The sequence below is a fragment of the Echinops telfairi genome, unplaced genomic scaffold, assembly GCF_000313985.2.
Source record: "Echinops telfairi isolate 266 unplaced genomic scaffold, ASM31398v2 ScPeMD7_7469;HRSCAF=8507_0, whole genome shotgun sequence".
In the NCBI taxonomy this organism is placed as follows: Eukaryota; Metazoa; Chordata; class Mammalia; order Afrosoricida; family Tenrecidae; genus Echinops; species Echinops telfairi.
Genome location: NW_022111372.1, coordinates 34,708,276 through 34,714,275, shown reverse-complemented (window position 1 = coordinate 34,714,275; position 6,000 = coordinate 34,708,276).

Here is a 6,000-nt window from a genome sequence, read left to right as displayed (position 1 = left end):
AGCGTGGTGCTGTGTGCAGCGTCGGGAACTGTGCTTAGACACCTGCACCCTTTCTCCTTTGATCCCTACAAAGACCCCATCGATAGAGTGTGCCCATTCCACAGATGGTCTCAGGGCAAATACTGTCAACCTTATTGGTGACCTGCGCACACACATGACAGAGGACCTCTGCCTCCCGGAAGAGCCTGGGGACTTGGAGAGCAGAGCCTGTTCTGTTTGCCTGTCACATTAGGGATGCACTTGAATCCTGGGAGATTCCCACTGTCCAAGACTCAGGTGTTCGTCCCAGATGCAGGCTTTCCATGTCTCCTTGTTAACGTCTATCATCTCCGATGGCTTTGTTGTAACTCACAGTACTGGAGCCTTTTCTCTGAATGGCACGAAGCTAGATTCAAAAAGAAAAAGGGAAAAGCCAGCGATGCTGCCTGCCCTGAAACGTTTGTGATCTTGCTGAGACAATGAGCCATTCACGGAGAAAGAAACTTGGATGGCGGAGGCAATGCCTCTCCTGACGTGTCCTTCTCGAGAATTCCTGTGTCCGACTGTGTGTGCCCTTCCCCTGACTGTCCTGTCTCTGCTGCTCAGGTGCACTGCTCCTCATCACTTCACCCCTGTTGGAAGACTCATCAAACAGCACGTCATTTCCAGAGCCTCTCCTGGGATCCTGCTGTTTGCTGCAGTGGTTTCGGCATATGGGCGGGGTCCTCGTTGTTCATCTGCTTGTGGGGTGGGAAGTGAGTCGGCCGGGTGGCCCATGTGGTTTGGGGTTCTGAGGAGGAACAGGAAAACTGAGATTAAGGAAAGTGAGGCTTGTTCTGTTTGCTCCCCACTCTCCCTTCTGTGTTGAGAGCTGTGTCCACCGGGCACATCAGTACCTTGACCTGCAGGGAGCTGATGGGATGAAGGGGAAGGATGAGCACCCCAGATAGCAGCACCCAAGGCTGGCTGGCTGTCTATTGGAGCCAGTGTGTTGACATGTAGCAGGGCCAAAGCCGAGGCCCTGGAGACAAGAGGAAGTGCAGGGAGCCAGCCGAAGGAGAGGGGGGGTGGGGGGGGGTGGACAGGAGGAGGCAGTGCTCAGGTATGCCTGCCTAGCTGTTGTCCCTTCCCTCTGCAGTCAGGTGTGGAGTCTTCAGGCCGAGAGCCCTGAAGGGCAGCGGCTGCTTGGGATCTTTACAGCCATCCGATCAGATCGCACTTAGAGCTCAGATGCTCGGTGGGACTCCTGGGGGTGGTAAACCAGGCAGCAGGCTTGAAATGACTTCGGATCTGCTTCTCTGGGCTATCCAACAGGAAGGGGGAAAGTTCCAGTTTGCTGTTGGGCAAAATGGCCTCACTTTGCTATGAAGGAAGCAACTTGAGGCTCCTGTGCAATACCTTTCTTTTTTCTTTTTTGGCTCATTTTGTACAACATCAGCAAATGACAAGCACGTGAAGGGGAGCTCTGGTGACACCAGCGCAGGCTTTCTCACTGAGAATAGCTCAGACCTTTAGATGGTGAGGTCCTCGGTGGTTCTCCGGTAGAACTCTTGCCTTCTATGCAGCAGACCCAGGTTTGATAGCAGGCCAGTTCACCTCGTGTGTGTACACGGTACTGTGAAGCTGAACAGATTTCAGCAGGGCTTGGAAAGGAAAATGAATGATCTGCTTCTGAAAGTAAGTCCCAGGTATGAATCAGGTCATGGCTTCCTGAAGCCCCCATTAATTGGCCTAATGACATGTTTAGTGCTTCTGTTCTGACACCTAGTTGATGGCCCAGTGCCATGGGATCCTCACAACTTGTAAGCAGCCTTCCGGGAATCCACAAGGGAAGAAGGAGAGTCAGGCGTAAGGACAATGTGGCATGTGTGGCTGATTGCCTCCGGGAACAACGGGCTCCTCAGCCATGAGACCAGAAGAACTAGATGGTGTCCAGCTGCTATTATCGAGCCTTTGGATCAGAGATTGTGCAGAAGCATCCTGATCCAAAGAGGAAACCTGCAGAGCAGAATTTCAAAGTCTCAGAGACTCCAGACTTCCTGGAGCCATGGAGATTGATGGGCCTTCTGAGACAATTACCCTGACAGAATCTTTACATCTTTAAAATATCCCCTGGTGATGTCTTAAACCCAAACAATATGGCTAGCAGACTTTCTTGAGCATTCTGCTCTTTTCTGAACTGTCTCTCTTGAATCAAATTGACCACAGCAGCTCACAACCTTAGGGATCAGTGAGTACATGCTAGTGGGGGTGGGGGGAGGACTACCCAGAAAAGGAGGATGAGAATGGTTGTGTCACTCGAAGAAGGTTACAGCTGCCACTACAGGGTACATGTAGAGAGTACTGAATTGGTGTTGATTTGTGGGATACACCATATTCACAACAACAAACAACCCTTCTGAAACACAGTGGTCCAATCTGCAAAGGATCATGGGATGGTGCAGGGCCAGGGAGTGGTTAGCTTCTTGTGAGTGGTGGTCATGAGTTCGGGGACGGACTCAATGAGCGCTAACCCCATCAGTAGCCTCAGGTGGGAGTCCATGGCTGTGTGAGTGGCTGGGCTTGCACACATGTTCTTAGCTCCCTGGAGGGAAGGAAGTGCTCACATGTTGGAAATAGCTTCATCCTGCCGTGGGGTGCAGATGGGACTCTGCAGCACCTTGCCTCTGCACCGTGTCAGGGCAGGTGACTCATGGACTGACTTGGCTCTCTGAAAGGCAAGCCCAGAGTGCCGACCGGGGTGTCCTTTCTGTGACTCGCATAGATGATACCATCCCTATCGGAGGCTGAGCCGCCCGGGAATCAGGCTGGAGACAGATGGTTCCACCTATATTTGCCCTATTGCCCTACAAAGAAAACATGTCCAACATTTCTCATTGTGGCCGGCTTTCCAGGATCAGGAATAATGATAGCCAAACCCACTGCCATCAAATCGCTGCCGACTCGAGGCAGCTCCATAGCGACTCTGAAGAACAAGGTAGAACTGCCCCTGTGAGGTTATTCGGGGAGAAGAAAGCTCCGTCGTCCTTCCTCAGAGCGGGCTGGTGGTTTCCAACTGATGCCCTTGTGGTGAGAACCGCTCAGCCACCAGGGCTTCTTGGAACAACCATTTGTCCTTTAAATGGCCAAAAACCGGAGCCCCTTCCTGAAGAGTGTGTGTCATCCTGGTTAGAGGGGCTCCTTCCCCACACCCCTTGCTTGGTGTGCTGCCCTAGCAAGTGCGACAACACTTGTTACAAAATGAACTGCCCTCAGGGTATTCTGGGGTCTCCTTTGAACAGCAGGAGCTTCCACTTTCAGATCCAATTCCAGAGTTGGGCTTGTCTCCCTCTTCCTTCTTCTCCTGCCAGTGAAAATTATAGGTGGCGATTCCGAGGTAGCTGATCTGGGCACCCCTCATACATTTTGTTCTAATGTTCTGTGGGTCGTGGGACCGCTGGGGGAGATAGGATGATACTGGGGCTGTTCTTGGTCCTGTGGCTTTGACTGGGCCATTCAGGCCCTCCGCGCTCTGTTCCGCCCTGCTCGGGCTTCCTTGTCCCTTCCTGTTAGGGATCTTGAATGAATGCAAACGTGGATTTTGAGCATCTATTCAGCATTCCATTCAGCGGGTACCTAAGCTGGGAAAGGGGCCAGTGGGATCGAATTTTCATTTCCTGAAACTTCAACCTGGCCCCTACCTGGCTAGATAAGCTTAGAGCAGCAGGAAGTAGCTGCCATTGAGTGCGAAGAAACCAGAGGAGAGAGCATGTATTTGCTTAGACCAGGACACTTGAAAGTAATCTCACACCAAGGTGCTGGGGTTTCCCCCGCCACCACCCACCCCCTGCTGTGGTAGACAAGAGAGGAGGATTTGTTGTGTTAATGCTACTGAGAATCCTTTCTCTTTACAAAGTAGATATAGGGAGGCTTGGTTATAATGTGATAAATCCCCCAACACAAAAGACTTCAATATAACACGTATACACCTAGGCCTACCTTATCCGGAAGATCTCATTATCACCGTTTAAGACAATGGTAAGGAATACCTGGTGGCGGACTAGTTTGCACATTCAGGAGGCAGCAGGCGTGGTAGCAAGTCCCTTGAAGAGCCTCTCTGGGTGCCCATTGGGGAAGGCTCTCATCCAGGTGCTCTGGCACGGCTCCCAGGGGCAGGTCTCCACCCTGTCCACAGCCCCTGGGCAGACCCACAGGCCCACAACCTGAGCTCACTGGCTTGGAGTTGATGCCAATTCATAGCGACTCTATAGGACCGAGTAAAACAGCCCCTGTGTACATCTCTACTGGAGCAGACAACCGCATCCTTCTCCCTAGGAGTAGCCGGTGAGTGTGAACTGCCTAGTTGTTAGCAAGGTTTGTGCCATCCACTGTGCCACCAGAGGTCCTTAGACCCACAGGCAGGCTCTACTTGGGGACCCAGCTCCCCCGTGGCCTCCTGCAGCTCACCATCACTGTGTGTTGGGAAGGGAGGAAATGCAAGTGGGCAGAGCAGGCTCCAGGAACAGGAAGCAAGGCTTGCTCCTGAGGCAGCCCTGGAGAAAGGTGAAGTGGTTAAGCCTTTGGCCTTCCGGTTACACACCAGGCTCTAACCAGCTTTGTCTCCTCCAAACCTCCTTCACAGGGGAATACGCCATAGCTAGACTCTGCACAGTTATGAGCAAGTCCGTAAACCTTCCAAAAAATAAACCCACTGCTATGGAGTTGATGTTGACTCCTAGCCCCCTGTCAAGCAGGGTAGAACTGCCCCTGTGAGTTGCTGAAACTGTCACTCTGGATATGAGTAGAACAGAACAGCTGGTGGTTTTAAATTGCTTGCTGTTACAGCCCCATGTGCAGCCACTGCCCCATCATGGGTCCCTGTCAGTATTGGCTAGTGTTATTTCTACGGTTATACTTTCTAAAGAAGCACGCATTCTTTTTCAATCAGACAAAGAAGGGAGAACATCAAAAACACTTGCATCTTTTGTCCCCTGGTTTCCTCGTTGTGACCTGGTCTTTGGAAACTCATCATGGATTGCTCTCCCCTTGAGACTGGTCTTCCCTCACACCCCAAAGGCGTTCTCTCTGTTGAGTCTTGTGGAATCTCGATGCTGTCGAAGTAAGCTCCTTCTTATCTTTGCCTTCACATGGGGAGTCCTGTAAAGAAATTATCTGTGCCCTTCCTGTGACCTTCGATGACGTTTCCCCAAGATCAAAAGATTGTTGTTGTTTTTAAGAGTTTGGCTATTAGAGCCAAACTTATCATTAACTTTGCTGTGTTTTTATGGGTTTGATGCAGTGGCCAGACACAATCTAGTTTAAGTGTGTATTTAGGAAGGATTCAAAAATACCTTCAACACAAAAGGAGCCCTGGTGGTGTAGTAGTTACGAGTGACTGCGATCAGAAAGGTCCACAGTTCGAAACCACCAGCCTCTCCAAGGGAGACAGCCCAAGCTTTCTACTCCCATAAAGAGTTACAGTCTCAGAAACCCACAGGGGCAGTTCTCCTCTGTCCTATAGAGCTGCCGTGAGTTGGCATCGACCTGCTGGCCATGAGCTTTTGACATAAGAGCCGTTGCTGTCCGGTAGTCAGTTCAGACTCATAGCAACCCCGTGTGTGTCAGAGTCGAGCTGTGCCACATAGGCTTTTCAATGGCTGTATTTTGGGAAATAGACTGCCAGGCCTTTCAGCTGAGGTGCCTCTGGGTGGACTTGAACTTTCGAGCTTTTGATTAGTCCTTGAGCATAGTAACCATTTGCAGTATGCAGGGATACCTGGCAATCATTTTTGGTGGGGTTGTTAGGGGCTGTCGAGTCAGTGCTAACTCATAGCGAACACGTGCACGAGAGAATGACACACCGCACTCTCCTCACCTTGTCCCTGTGCTTGAGCCCATTGCTGTTGCCACTGTGTCCACCCATCTTGTCCAGGGCCTTCCTCTTGCTGCTGCCCATCTACTCTCCCAAGGGCGATGTCCTTCTCCAGGGGCTGGTCTCTCCTGACAACAGGCCCAAAGTACATGAGACAGTTTTGCCGTTCT